Below are 14,723 nucleotides of genomic sequence, written 5' to 3'. Positions count from 1 at the left end.
AGATAGAGACAGCCAGCGAGAGAGGGAACACAAGCAGGGGGAGTGGGAGAGGAAGAAGCAGGCTCATAGCGGAGGAGCCTGATGTGGGGCTCGATCCCATAATGCCGGGATCACGCCCTGAGCTGAAGGCAGATGCTTAACGCCTGCGCCACCCAGGCGCCCCCTACCATCTTATTACTTCTAATCATGATCATCATTTGTCTGTGGTCCCGCAGCTGCTTCTCATTTCTTAGTCTAAGCTGCTTTGGGCTGCAATTGGGTATGGTAAGGAGACAGGGACACCTATCTTTGCTTTTTTATTTTATTTTTTTAAATCAATCAATACCAACACACCTTTAGTACCAGAGTTATTCTGGGCATAAGGCAACTACCTTGATTAGTTTGCTCACAGCTGATCAAGATGGGGCTTGGAGGTCAGCGTCTTGATGGGATTGCTGTATATAATACAGGCCAGCCAGCTGAAGCACATCCCAAATGCTGGTCTTGTGCCCACCTTCCCCCGCCTCAGCCTCTGCAGCCACCTCCATGCTCTCCAGCCCATCCCACAGACCTCTGGCGGATGGAAACTTCACAAATCAGTTCATCTATTATTATTGTTTGTTTGTTTGTTTATTTATTTATTTACCAACTCAAAAGCTTTAAGGGGTTCTATGTTGCTTAGAGGATAAGGTCCTAAGTTCATCCAAAAGTGCTTCTCAAAGTGTGGTCCCCAGACCAGCAGCACTGATATCACCTGCAAACTTGTTAGAAATGCAAATGTCCAGGACTCCACCCCAAACCTATGGAATCAGAAACCCTGGGCGTGGGGTCCCGCAATCTGTGTTGGAACAACACTTGGGACAACACTTGGAACAACCAGGTACTTCTAATTTTTGCTGAAGTTTGAGAACTTCTGGCCTATCCTAAATCCTGATTTGCCACCTCTTTGTTACCTTCCGCCCCAACCAAATTGATCCTGTCCCTGCTCCTGGCAATGGGCTGTTTATCATCCTCTCCATCTCTGCTCCTACGGTGCCCCCCGGCAACAGTAGTAGCTGGTTTTTTCCCCAACCGCCATCCTCCCCTTCTTTGCTAACAATCAGTCTATATTATGGAGACATCATTGTGCCTAGCTGACCATTGTTTCATCGTAACTAGGTGTGCTTGCAGAGTTAAATTTTAGCCAGTGATTTTAAGTGGAGTGTCCTGAGAAGGAAGGACAGACAGCTGGAATAAGACCCCTTTTGTCTTTCAACCTTTTCCTCTTCCTCCTGATTGTTGCCTGGAATATGGATATAATGGCTGGAGCTCTCGAAGCCTTCAAGGACACTTTGGGATAACCTTGACAGGGAGGTTACACACAGCCAAGCAGAAAGATAGAAAAGCAAGGGTCCCATGGAGCTACCATGGCAAGCCCTGGAATCTAATCTCTGGACTTTATAGGAGAGAGAAAGTCTCCATGTGTAGAAGCCATGGAAATTAGGTTTCTGTTAATAACAACCTGAAACAATTTTTAACTCAACATGCTTTCCGGATTTCCCTTTATTTATACATATCCAACCTGTTCGTTAACCCCTGGTTTGTTCACGTGTTAATCACTTAACAAACACTGGGGCATCTACTCTGTGCCAGGCCCTGGGTAGGTCTTGGAGATGCAAAGACAGTTGAGCACAGCATCATTACCTGCTGGCACGATTGTGCACTTGTCTCTCTTGCCTGCCATTCCATGAGCTTGTCTGCCCTTTAAGGGCAGAGCCTCTGACTCTTTCATCTATGGATCATCAGTCCTTGATGTGGAACCTAATGCTTGAAAGGAGTCTAGTACAGGTTTGTGGCATGCCACAGATTTCCCTAGAAGGTTCACTGGAGTTCTTTCATCCACATTGATCAAAAGGGGAAGTGACGTTTACTAAGCACCTACTACCTGCCAGTTACCATGTTAGACAATTTTTTCCACTCATGATTTCGCTCTTTCCTCCAGGGCACCCAAGTGACATTTAGGCTGTCATCCTCATTGTACATTTGAGGAAACTGAACCTTGTTGAGATGAAAATGACTTGCCGGCTTCTAACAACACAGCTGGTAGCTGATAGAAGTGGGGCCCTATTGGGATGTTTTTGGTTGTAAGAAATGGAAAATCAATTTATACTGGCTTAAATGATGAAGGGAATTGATTGACTTCCACAACCTAAAACCTTCAGGAGTAGGACTGGCATTAGGCAGGAGTAGTCCTAGATGGTTCCTTCCTCCCCAGTCCACAAAATTCCTGAAGTTCACTTGGATTGAACTAACTTCACTTCCTTGCCCACTCCAGAGTCGTTTGCAGGGTTGATGACAGTGGGGTATCTTACGCTTGCACGAACCTTTATGGCTTCCAGGGAAGCATACAAACAGAGGCTTCTAGGCAATAGCCCAGCCTTCTTTTGTTCACTGCATGCTCCATCCCATACTGCAAAGAGCTCACATGCATGTGGTCAGCCTTGCTTCAGTGTCCAAATTCCACATGTGGCCTAGGTATGTGCCCACTGCTAGCACAATCTGCGTTTGGGTGGAAGAACTGGGAAGGAGGCCGGTGCAACCTGGGAAGTGGAGTTTGGGTGTGGTCAGTGAGGGTGCAGTCTTTTATGGGAGGTATAGACTTCTTGTAGGTCTGCCCCCTCCTTCAGTCACTCAAATTCTCATCTCATAGTGAAATGCATACTTGAAGCAGGTGTCAGAGCTAGACTTTCTGAAGCATGGTGTGCAGGGCAGGGGCCCTGTTGCCTGATTGTAGTTCTGGATTTTGTGATTAACCTCAGCAAATGGGGTCCATCTACAGAGGCAGAAGTACTATCAGCCCCTCTCAAACCCCGGGCCTGAGTAAAGTGGAGTATAAGGATAGAGTACGGGCTCTGGAGTATTGGGTGTGGGTGCTGACGGGGCAACCACCAACTATCCCTACAGTGGCCTGGGCCTAACTGCCTACCAAGGGCATGTTTTCCTGCTAAACCATCCTGCCCATCAGCTCAGAAGAGCTTGCAGGCAGCATTGTGTTCATCACTGAGTTCCCATTACCAATTGCAGAGCCTGGCCCAGAGTGGGTAATCAATGTGTCTTTATGAAATGCTGAATGAATGAATGAATGAAAAAGGCTACCTGTTATCCTCCTCACTCATGGCTTTTTTCCTGTGTATCTTGCCCACAGTCTAAATCCTCTTGACCTTGGCCACTTCAGGTCAACTCTCTAGTTGTCCCAAGTTAAGCCCCTGAGACTCCATCCTAAGGGCCTGGGGAGGGGATGCTAGCTAGGTTCCCTTACTCAGAAGAGGTGGCATGAATCAAAGCTGGACCCACAGTTCAAGGTGGGAGTTTGGTGTCTGCCATACATGCTATGTCCTTAGATGCTGAGGGTATGAGTGTGGGGTGTGCATTGCAGTCTGTTTTCTAGACTTCAAAATGTTGACATCAGAATTTCATTACATCAGAAATATAATTCAGCCAGGCATTATGAAACATTTTGCTTTTGTCTAATTTACCATTATTAATGGCCATCCATGGAAATAACTGCATACACTTTGCTGCTCAAAATAGCCAGTCCTGTCTTCACTCCTGTCTCTACAATCAACAAGTGTCAGCCCTGGGCTCCTTGCATCCACCAGCTCCTGGCAGTGCCTTCTCTGAAAGGGAATTTTCCTGTCCCTGTGATGAGAACAAAATGTCTTTTACCTCCTGCCTTCAAGAGATAACACCACATTTTCTGAGATATGAGTTTTGACCTGTGATAATGGCCAGCCTCAGATGATGGCCCGTCCTGGACAGCTGGGTCTGGAGCTCTGCTGAAACAACCGTGCAAAGCACGTTGAACGGGAGGCTGCCCTGCAAATGGACTCGATCTGATTATTTTAATCCTCTCAGTAAGTAATTTGAGTCAGCACATGCCTAACCCCAAAGGGGGTGATAGAATCCACATATCTCACAGCCCTCATATAGATTCTGGGGGTGGGGGAACCCATGCTTAACTTGACTTGTTCTTGACTTGAATCCCCTCCCTGCTCACTCCACCCACCAGGTCCTCCTGTATCAGAAGACTGGTATAAACTCTCTGGGGTATTGGTTGGAGGACTGTAAGTTCAAGAGCTGCATTCCAAAGAATTCCTCTGTGTCACTGGCCCATAGCAAGTTCTAAATAAAGGGTAGTAAGTCTCATGGAACCATAAATCCATATCTACAATATTGCCTCTTCTCTCTCCAGCACTGGCACAGTGGTGGGTGCTATCAGGTTGGTAATTAGTAAGGAATGAATGATTGACTAATTGAATGGAATTCTGTCCCTGGATCCAGTTGGTGTAACCTCACTTTCTCTAGGGTTGATTTCTTCATTGTACTGTAGCCTACTTAGACGGTACAGTACTAGCTACTGTCCCTTATGGTTCACGGGTGTCTCAGCCTCAGAGAATTGTCAATTCCGACATGGTCGATATTGTCTAGTTTAAGGGATTTACCTGTTTCAAGCCCTGGTATGGAAATAAGCACTGTGAGCTGCGCTGGCATGTCTGATGGAGAGCTGTACACAGTGCTAATCTTTGTTCTGGTTCTCATCATTGTATGGTGGCCAGAGCTGATTGGGAAAAGAGGTGATAAAAGTGAGTGTCCAGAAAGTCAAGGGCTAACTTAAGCATTGTGCTTAGAACAAATATTCTTTAATTGATATTGAGACCTTGTTCACAAAACACTATTNTTAGTTGCCCTCTGATCAAGCACTGTAGGTAGGTTGAATAATAGTTGCTCAAATGAGTTTGTGTCCTAATCCCTGGAGCCTGTGAATGTTACCTTCCATGCAAAAAGGACTTTGTAGCTGTGATCAAGTTAAACATCTTGAACTGGGGAGATCATCCTGGATGATCTGGATGGTCCTGACATAGTCACAGTGGTCCTTTCATAAGAGGGATGCAGAAAGAGCCAGTCAGAAGAGAAGGTGACATTACGATGGAAGCAGAGAATGGAGTGGTGTGCTTTGAAGGTGGAACAAGAAGCCACAAGCCAGAGATTCCAGGTGCCAGCTAGACATTGAAAAGAGCAAGGAAACAGATTCTCCTTTCAAAAACTCCACGAACAATTGATCCTGCAGATACTTAGATTTTAGTCCAGTAAGACTGATTTCAGACTTTTGACATCCAGGACTATAAGAGAATACATTTGTGTTACTTTAAGTCACAGAGATTGTGGCAACTTGTTATAGCAGCAATAGTAAACTGATACAGACATCAACCATCAGCCTTGCATTTGCTACTGATCTTGTAGTGAGTAATTTCTTGTGGGTCTGATCTCCTACCAGTGGAGGACATACCAGTGAGGAAGGTTCATTTGGCATCGAAGTGTCTCGGTGTAGAACATGGTAATGATTTATCACGAATGTGAGGGGATTAGAGAGAGGCCAATTCCACGTTACCACTTTGCAGAGCCATTTTGTGTTCCAGGAACTTGAGGAATGAATCTTAGATTTGGCAGAGTGATGGCCAAGGGTAGCTTCCACTTCCAAAGAAAGGGTTAGGAAATAGAAATGTGTTCCATGGAAAAAGACCTTCTCACTTTGGACTTTTNCCATGGAAAAAGACCTTCTCAGTTTGGACTTTTCTAAACTGTTCACCATAGGCCTCTCAATAGGTCATTTTCAGTTTCCATGGCTCTGTTTTCCTAGAGTGGTTAACAGCATGGACTTTCAGCTTGGAGACACTGGGATTCAAACCTTAGCTCCACAGCTCTCCAGCTTTGTGACATGGGGCTCGTTAATTAATGTCAATATTCTCATTTGTAAAATAGGGCTAATAAAATTTACTTTATAAAGTTATTTTGCAGATCAAATAAAATACTACATGTAAATAGGTTAGCCTGTGGGTTGGCATATAACAATCACTCAGTAAATGAGTACTGACATTGTATACTCACCCATAGAAGAGCCATGGCAATCATCTGCATGAATATCACAAAGGACAATAGAAATCCATCTTGGGAAGTACTTGTCATCTTTTGATCACTGTATTAGGGTCCTGTGGAGAGATAGAACCAATAGGATATCGTATTGGAGATATATAGATATATATATATCTATATATCTCCAATACATATATATGATATATATATGATATATATATATAATGATATATATATGATATATATAATGAGATATATATATATAATGATATATATATATATAACATATATGTATATATATATCTCAAGAGATTTATTATAAGGAATTAGTTCACACAATAATGGAGGCTGAGAAGTCCCAAATCTGCAATCAATAAGTTGCAGGCCCAGGAGAGCCAATATATGGTTCCAGTCTGAGTCCAAAAGCCTGAAAACCAAGAAAGCTGATGGTATAAATTCAGTCTAAGAGCCAGGAGGCTCAATAACCAAGCAGAGCTAATTTTCCAGTTTGGATCCAAAGACAGGAAAAGACTGGTGTCTCAGCTTAGTCAGGCCGGAGGAGTTTCCTCTTGCTCAGCCTTTTTGCTCTTCAACTGATTGGATGAGGCCCACCCACATTGAAGAGGGCAGTCTGCTTTACTCAGTCTACCAATTCAAATGTTAATCTCATCCAGAAACACTCTCACAGACACACTTAAAATAATCTTTGACCAAATATCTGGCTGGCACATAAAATGAACACATCACAATCAGCCAACAAATAAAAATCAATGGGCATATTCTTGATACCACTTCATAGCTTGGATTAGACAATAGAAGTGTGTGGTGTGTCATGCTCTCTCTTCTTTGACTTTCCAGTAGTGGGGAAACATGCTGAGTGAAGCCTTTATTAGTCTAGACCCCTGAGTGAGTACAATGAGTAGAATTCTTTGCTGACCTGCAATGGACATAGAGCTACATAGCAAGAGAGAGTCCTCAGGGCTTTCTGGAGCACCAGCCTGATATTTAACAGTATAAATTACTCCTCCAATGGGATAACTCCAAAGGCTATCCTAAATTTAACATGTTCATGTGTCCAAAACCAAATTCTTACTTCTCTCCCTCTGCAAACCTGCTCCTCTCCTGTCTCTTCCATCTCAGTATGTGGCATCATTATCCTTGCAATTGTTAAAGGCGAAAACTAAGATCCTTCCTGGATTCTTTCTTATAATCCCCATGCCTTTTCATCAGTAAATCAGTTCTATTTCCAAAATATGCTTCCCTCTGTCACCAATAGTGAGACCCTAATCCAGTCTGGGACAAATGCAATTGCTTCTTAACTCACTTTTTGCTTTTATACCTGTTGTTTTATAACCTGTCCTCTGCACAGCAGCCAGAGTGAAATTTTAAAAACAGAAAGTATATTTTGCCATTCTCCTGCTTAAAACCAAATCATTAATTCACTAAAAACATTTTACTGAGTTCTTATTAAGTGCAAGGCACTGTTTCTGCACATTGGGCATATAGCAATAATTAAAGTTCCTTACCTCATGGTAAATAGACAAGCTCATGAGCAACTGCTCTATGTTATAGGAGGATAGAAGGGTGAAGGGGCAGGTGGGTGGTGGATTTAGGGATGGCAGGGTGAGGACCCTCTCTTGGAAAGCTCTGTTCCTTCAGAGAAATAGAAAGCAACCTCATTAGCTGAAAGTGAGGCAGAGGGAAAGATGTAGGTGGTTTAAGGTGAGAAGAAAAGGTATGGAATGGTTGTCTTGAGGCGAGGGATGACAAGTTGACTAACCAACTGGGGTAGGGAAACTAGCAGTGCTGAGGTTATGAGCATAACTTCAGTGTCAAACAAGTCTTCCTGAATGTTTCTCTCCAATTACACTCAGCAACCCCAAGGCAAACATGATGTTTTAAAGTAGGGTTGGAATTTGCTGGGCAAGTGCAATGGCAGAGAGATGGGAAGAGGGTTGAAGATGTATAAAAGGAAGTGTTACTAGTGATAAGCCATTGAGGTAAGCTGAGAAAGAAGGAGAGTAAGAACTTGAAGTACGGAATAGCAAGAGAGTGGGGTTGGAGGCTCTTGGGAGCCAAAGAAGTGAAGGAATTGGAGTATTAGAAGGAGTAATGGCAGGAGTGGTGGTGGTGGGTAATTTCTCATAAAGTACAATCCAGATCGTTATGTCTCCAGACTTCCTCTCCAAAGGCTACCTCCTCCCATACTGCAGCTTAGTCCTTAGCTCAGCCACACCAGCTCTTCCTTCAACCGGCCCGACCCTCCTCCTCCCATTGTTTATTCTTTCCCCCCGCTCCCCATTCTGTCTCCCTGGAAGACTCTTCCCCACTGAAGAGTCCTTTGGCTAGCTCCATCTTATCATTCAAGCCTTCCCTGACCTCCTACCTAAAATAGCGATGCACTCCATCCCTCACTGAGGTTACTCCTTTTTTTTTTAAAGATTTTATTTATTTATTTGACAGAGAGATATAGCAAGGGAGAGACAGAGCACAAACAGGCAGAGCAGCAGGCAGAGGGAGAGGGAGAAGCAGGTTTCCTGCTGAGGAAGGAGCTCGATGTGGGGCTTGATCCCAGGACCCTGGGGCCATGACCTGAGCTGAAGGCAGATGCTTAACCAACTGAGCCACCCAGGAGCCCACACTGAGGTTCCTCTTGATCATATCAGCCACACAGTATTCACCTAAGCCTGAAATGGTTCATCTGTTGACTTGTTTATTGTCAGTCTGCCCCTCCATCTGGAAGGCAAGCTGCATGAGGGCAGGGACCTTGTGTGTCTTGTTCTCTGTTGACTTTCCAGCACCCAGAACAGTGCCAGAACAGGGGAGGAGCCCAATGAAGAGTGGAATAAATAGACAAAGGCATGAATTAATAGATTTTTAAAAACAAACTTCATCACTTTAAAAATTACTGATTCACAGACATTTTTTCCCTAAGTCCAGTTTTTTTGTTGAAATCACTTGGAAATCTTTCCAGTAGAGGGAGCAGTTCTTAACTGGGGGCAGTTTTGTCCTCCAGAGACATTTGGCAATGTCTGCTGACTTTTTGGTTTTTTTGATGGACTTTTGGCATTAAGTAGGAGGAGATGTGAATACCGTGAAACATCCGTAATGCTAAGGACAGCCCTTGACAATAAGAAATTATGTGGCTCCAAATGTTAATAGTATCAAAGTTGAGAACACTGCAGGAGGCTAAGAGTCATCACTCCTTGAGAACTGTGGCCCAGACCAGGCCTGGTGTGAAGCGTGAAGGTAACTCCAAGGCACCCTGGAGAGGTGGAGCTCTCCCATGACCTTGGAACTCCCATATAGGCCCAGCACCTCCCTTTAGAAACATACAGTGAGGGAGCCATTGTACCGGCAACAGCCAAGATGAATAATCCACAAAATATACCCACTTCTTTCAGGAAAGGACACAACCTAAAGGGCAGACCTGCCTTTGTAACTGGTTGTTATCTACCAACTGGGGCCCTGGAAGCCTTGAAGTGGACAAACATACAATTATGTTGAAGTGCAAGCATACATTGCAGGCCTTGATGGTCCCAGCATTGAGGGTTTCTCAACTCTCAAAGCCTTTCCTATTCATCAGGAGAGACCCCATTTGCAAAACATTTATTCAAGGCTTAATTACTAATAAATCCCCGCATGAAGCCACTCCATTGAAAGCCTGCACAATAGCTTGGCCTGGTAATCAATGCCCCATTCATGCACTAATCAGTGGAGACAAATGGATGTAAGAGGTGTGGGGAGCAGGCCCATGGACTAGAAAAGAGACTCCCTCTGCCCTTCCCTTTGGGGCTCTTCTCTAATTAGGGGCCTGTTCACATGCTAATCAGTACTGGGATCCCTGAAAGTTAGGGAGGGCACTGTCCTTTGGATCTGTGCTCTTATGTAGGTGGATGCACTAGTTAATGTGGGTTTCCTCTACCCTGAAACAGCAGCCCTGCTTTTGACCAGTTGGTGTCCTGAGCTCTATTTTTTTTTAAAGATTTTATTTATTTATTTGACAGAGACAGAGACAGCCAGTGAGAGAGGGAACACAAGCAGGGGGGAGTGGGAGAGGAAGAAGCAGGCTCATAGCGGAGGAGCCTGATGTGGGGCTCGATCCCATAACGCCGGGGTCACGCCCGAGCCGAAGGCAGATGCTTAACCACTGTGCCACCCAGGTGCCCCCGGAGCTCTATTTTTAAATAGGCTGGGGGATTATCCCTGAGCTGCCCACCACCCACACATGGGTATCATCATGCATCAGACCCAGCGGCTGAGCACCCTACATGTATTGTTCTATTTAACCCTTATCACAAATGGGGACATGGTTTTGTCTTATTATCCTGATGATAGAGATGAGGTTCCCTAAGTTCCCCAAATCACAAAGCTAGTAAGCAGAAGGACAGGTATCCAACTCACCAATGAGTTAAATATTTATTTTATGCATACATGTGCTGGGTACTGGAAATATAGTTTAATTCGGGGATGAATGCAAAAACAGTTAATTATCACACCCCAAGTGGGGGCTCCAATCCAAAACCCAGTGTCTTTCTACTCTCCTGCATTGAGTTATCTTTTATGGGTAATCCAGGTGCCGAATAGTGGTGATGTGGACCAGGGTGTAATGATGAGAAGCCATCAGATTCTTGTAAGGACAATTAATTCCTGTATTATTAAAATTACTCCAAACAAGGACAAGAGGAAAAAAGAAATTTATAGTCCCCTTTCATTTATTAATGTAGGTATAAGAAGTCTTACACAAAATATTAGCTAACTGAAACCAAGAATGTATTAAAAATAATATATAAGGAATTCCTTGTGGATAAATAAGAAATCTAGCAACCCCAATAGAAAAATAATCAAAGCAATGTGAACATAAAATTTGTGGATGAGGAGACCAAACATATCTGAGAAGATGCTGAAGTTATTAATAATCAAAGTCAAATGATAAAATAAGACATTACTTTATATCTAGTAGGCTGGCACAACTAGAAAGCTGGATAACGCCAAGTGTTGGTGGGGATTTTGGAATGGAAGCTCTTTGGCACTGCTGTCAGGAGGGCAGATGGTGTACATGTGCCATAGAGCATGGCTGGTACTTTTATCTTAAGTAGATGCACACAGAATAACTCCACAATTCTACCCTTCTCTGTGTAGTCCAGAGAAATTCTGACACAGCTCCCCAAGGGGCATGTACAAGACTGTTCATTGCAGCATTAGTTATGGTGCTGGAGACCACTTGAGTGTCCATCTGTCATCCAGAGGTTGGGTAGGTAAATATAGAGGTTGCACATAGCAGAGCAGGGGATAGCAGTCTAGAGACAACAGATTAGCTGTAGCCATAGCAACGGAGATGAGCTTTAAAAAATGTAATTAGTGAGAAAGGTAAGGAGCAGAATGAAATCTATAACTCAATAACATTTATGGGAAAGTTCAAGTACATGCATATAAAACACCACTTTTTCAAGAACACATATAAACAGAAACATGTAAACGCACATGGATGGTTTCCATCGTGGGAAGGGGACAAGAAGTGGATGTACAGTGAAGAGTGCAGCAGGAAGTAGATGGCACACCCAAATTAAGATAATTAAGATAGGTTTGTTCACAAAGGTGTGGGAGGATGTAGGGAAACCGTAAGAGGTAGTACAGAAACCCAGAGTTAGTGGAACTCGAGCTGGTATTTCAACCCAGCCTGGAGGGACTGGAGGAGGGAGGAGCTACTGAGACTTGGAGGGGAGACACTTGTAAAGGGAGGCTTGCCAGGAGAGCAGCAGTGGCCTTCAGCAGCTGACAGACCCAGCTGGGCCATGGCAACCCAGTGTGAGAGAAGCAGGGATGCGTTACCAGGACCTCATGCTTTTCCCTTCCTGGTGCTCTAGCTAGAGCTTCCCCATTGGCCTGCTCAACAAAGAGCCAAAGGGCACAGGAGGCCATTAGTGCATCCACTCAGGTCTGCCTCTTGGATGGAAGAAAGAGTGACGAAGCGTGCTAGAAGAGTGATTGTGGAGGGACAATGGCGGCCACACGACTAGTGGGCTCTGAGGAGAAAGGGAGCTTGTTAACAAAACAAACAAATAAATATAAACATAGTGGGGCTTGCAAGAAAAAAGCAAGCAAGTAAAAACAATTCCCTACCCAGGAGGAATCTGGGCACTGGCTGTAAGGGAAATGAGAAAACGTTTTCATGCATTCTTTTTTTTTATTCATTTAATTAAAAATAATTATTTCGTTCAATGTCATATACATAAGAGAAAACAATAAATATGCCTGAGCACATTTTTCCCTACACATTCTTGATATCCTACACTGTGCGTATTGTGTGTTCAACACAAGTAAGTTTAGCTTGTATGTTCATATTTATGACCCTTACTGTAAAATTGGCAAGTTAGCACAGAAATTAAACCACCAGTCGTCCCAATAATAGCAAAATTTTGGAAACGTAGCCTTTGAATATGCAAGTTTTTATTAGACCTTCTGAGAAACAGGTACCTCTACAGAATTTCTGAATAAACTTGTATGAAATACTTGAAGACCTGAAGCACCCCCATGGGACCCTAATGTTTTAGGACTACAGTTTAAAAATTACTTTCTTGAACAAATGCATAGCAGTCTGTGACTATCTAACCCAAATCATCAATCTCTATAATGTGTCCTCTTTTCCAACTCCTGCCTTTGATTAATCCAAATTTCTCCTAGTTTCTTTTATTACAGAGTATTAATGTTTAAAATACCATAGTCTCTAAGAGTGCAATTAAGTGGCCTCTGGAAAATTCCATCCCTTCCTGCTTTTGAATGACGAAGCCTCCAAGAATGACTTGACCATAGTGTGAGCACACGGTAGGCCTTTCCCCCCCTGCTTCATACCACGGTTGGACATTAGCCAGGTCTCCTGTATGCAACACAGAAATTTGCTAGGTGAACCACAGTGAAATCTGGGTTTTGAGGTCAGGAGTGACTTTTCATGGGGTCTCAGACAGTGGTGAGGAGCCCCAAAGTAAAATGGCTGCTCCCTCAGATACTGTAGGGAGGGGCTCAGCACTCAGTAGAATCAATAAATTAAGAAGTCTAGCTTTGTTCAAGGCTAGAATTTGGCAGCAGTAAATGGTTCACAGAACTAAATGCATTGACTGAATGTCCCATGGAGAGGAAAAGACTGTTCTTAGGAGTGGAAACTATAGCACACAGACCTTAGGAGGAGGGACAGAGGCTTTGCGGAGAGGCGACAGGTAGACCAGAAGCCCAGCATTGGGTTCTTTGGGGTTTAGGCACAGAGATGCTGTGGACAGAGCAGCTTCGTGGAAATGCTAGGAATTCTGAGGCCACAAGTACAAGCCTGGGGCCCCAATAAGAATGGAAATCAGGTTTGGGAGAAACCAGCTTCCTACCAGATTTTAGTGAGCACCACAACCTCTGTTGGCTGTTGGGATAGTTGAGAAATCTGGGCTTAGGAAGGATTTTCCTTGCTCACACTTCTAACCAGTTAACTTGATTGATCCATGGTTTTCCATGACATTCTTTTGTCTTTCCTTTATAAGTCTTAAAGTTTGGGTGTCTTTCCACAGCAAGATGGATATGGATAGAGAGAAGCTCTCAGGGGTTCTGCTGGAATGATGATAGAGGGCCCAACAGCACAGAACCCAGGAAGATCTGGGAATATGATGGCCTGGTGGTGGAGGCTGGCAGGTTCCCAAGGTACTGAAGGGTTCTGAGGGGGGAATGTCCAAGTCCAGCCCAGCTGGTCCTGCCTTCTGTGGCTCTGCTTACTCATCAAGCATGAGCCACTTAAACTGACAGTTAAGTGTGTGGGCTATATTTAATTGAGCTCTGGCTGTGAAATAGTAATGTGTCAGTGGTGTTCACCTTGTCAAAGAGTTGGGGTCTTAGAAGTCATAGCATGTCTTGTGAGAATCATGGAATTTTCACATATTCAGAGTACACCTCCTGTGGGAAAAGACCGTGTCTGCATTATACCATTAACCTCAGCAGTGCCTGGCATGCTAAATAATTACCTAAATAAATAATGCTAATATGTAGTACATGCTAAATAAATATCTGTGGAAAGAAGGAGGGACAGAAGGTAAAGAAAGGTGATTAACCAGAAGAAACGTTCTCTGGATGTTATTTTCTGATCATATTTTAGAGATTTTCCTTTATTAGTCTGCTCTTACATTTAATCATTCTATTGATTTATGAGTACTTGCTGGCAAAAGAAGTCAGTGGTAGGGAGGCGAATTTTAAGAAAACATTTTGAAGGAAATATTTATTTATTTATTTAATAATAATTGTTAAGTATGTTATATTAGTCACCATACAGTATATCCTTAGTTTCTAATGCAGTGTTCCATGATTCATTATTTGCATAACACCCAGTGCTCCATGCAATACGTGCCCTCCTTAATACCCATCACTGGCCTGTCCCAAGCCCCCACCCCACTCCCCTCTGAAGCCCTCAGTTTGTGTCCCAGAGTCCACAGTCTCTCATGGTTCATTCCCCCTTCTGTTTACCTTCCCTTAATTCTTCCNTTAAGATTTTATTTATTTATTCTACAGAGATAGAGACAGCCAGCGAGAGAGGGAACACAAGCAGGGGGAGTGGGAGAGGAAGAAGCAAGCTCACAGCAGAAGAGCCTGATGTGGGGCTCGATCCCAGAATGCCGGGATCACGCCTTGAGCCGAAGGCAGATGCTTAACTGCTGTGCCACCCAGGCGCCCCTCAATTTATAACTTTTTAAGGGACCTCCACACTGTTTTCCAAAGTGGCTGTACCAAATTGCATTCCCACCAACAATGTAGGAGGGATCCCCTTCCTCCACATCTTCTCCAACATTTGTTGTTTCCTGCCTTGT

The sequence above is a fragment of the Ailuropoda melanoleuca genome, chromosome 9 (assembly GCF_002007445.2).
Source record: "Ailuropoda melanoleuca isolate Jingjing chromosome 9, ASM200744v2, whole genome shotgun sequence".
In the NCBI taxonomy this organism is placed as follows: domain Eukaryota; kingdom Metazoa; phylum Chordata; class Mammalia; order Carnivora; family Ursidae; genus Ailuropoda; species Ailuropoda melanoleuca.
The sequence above is the reverse complement of the archived record's forward strand: the minus strand, read 5'-3'. Positions refer to the sequence as shown.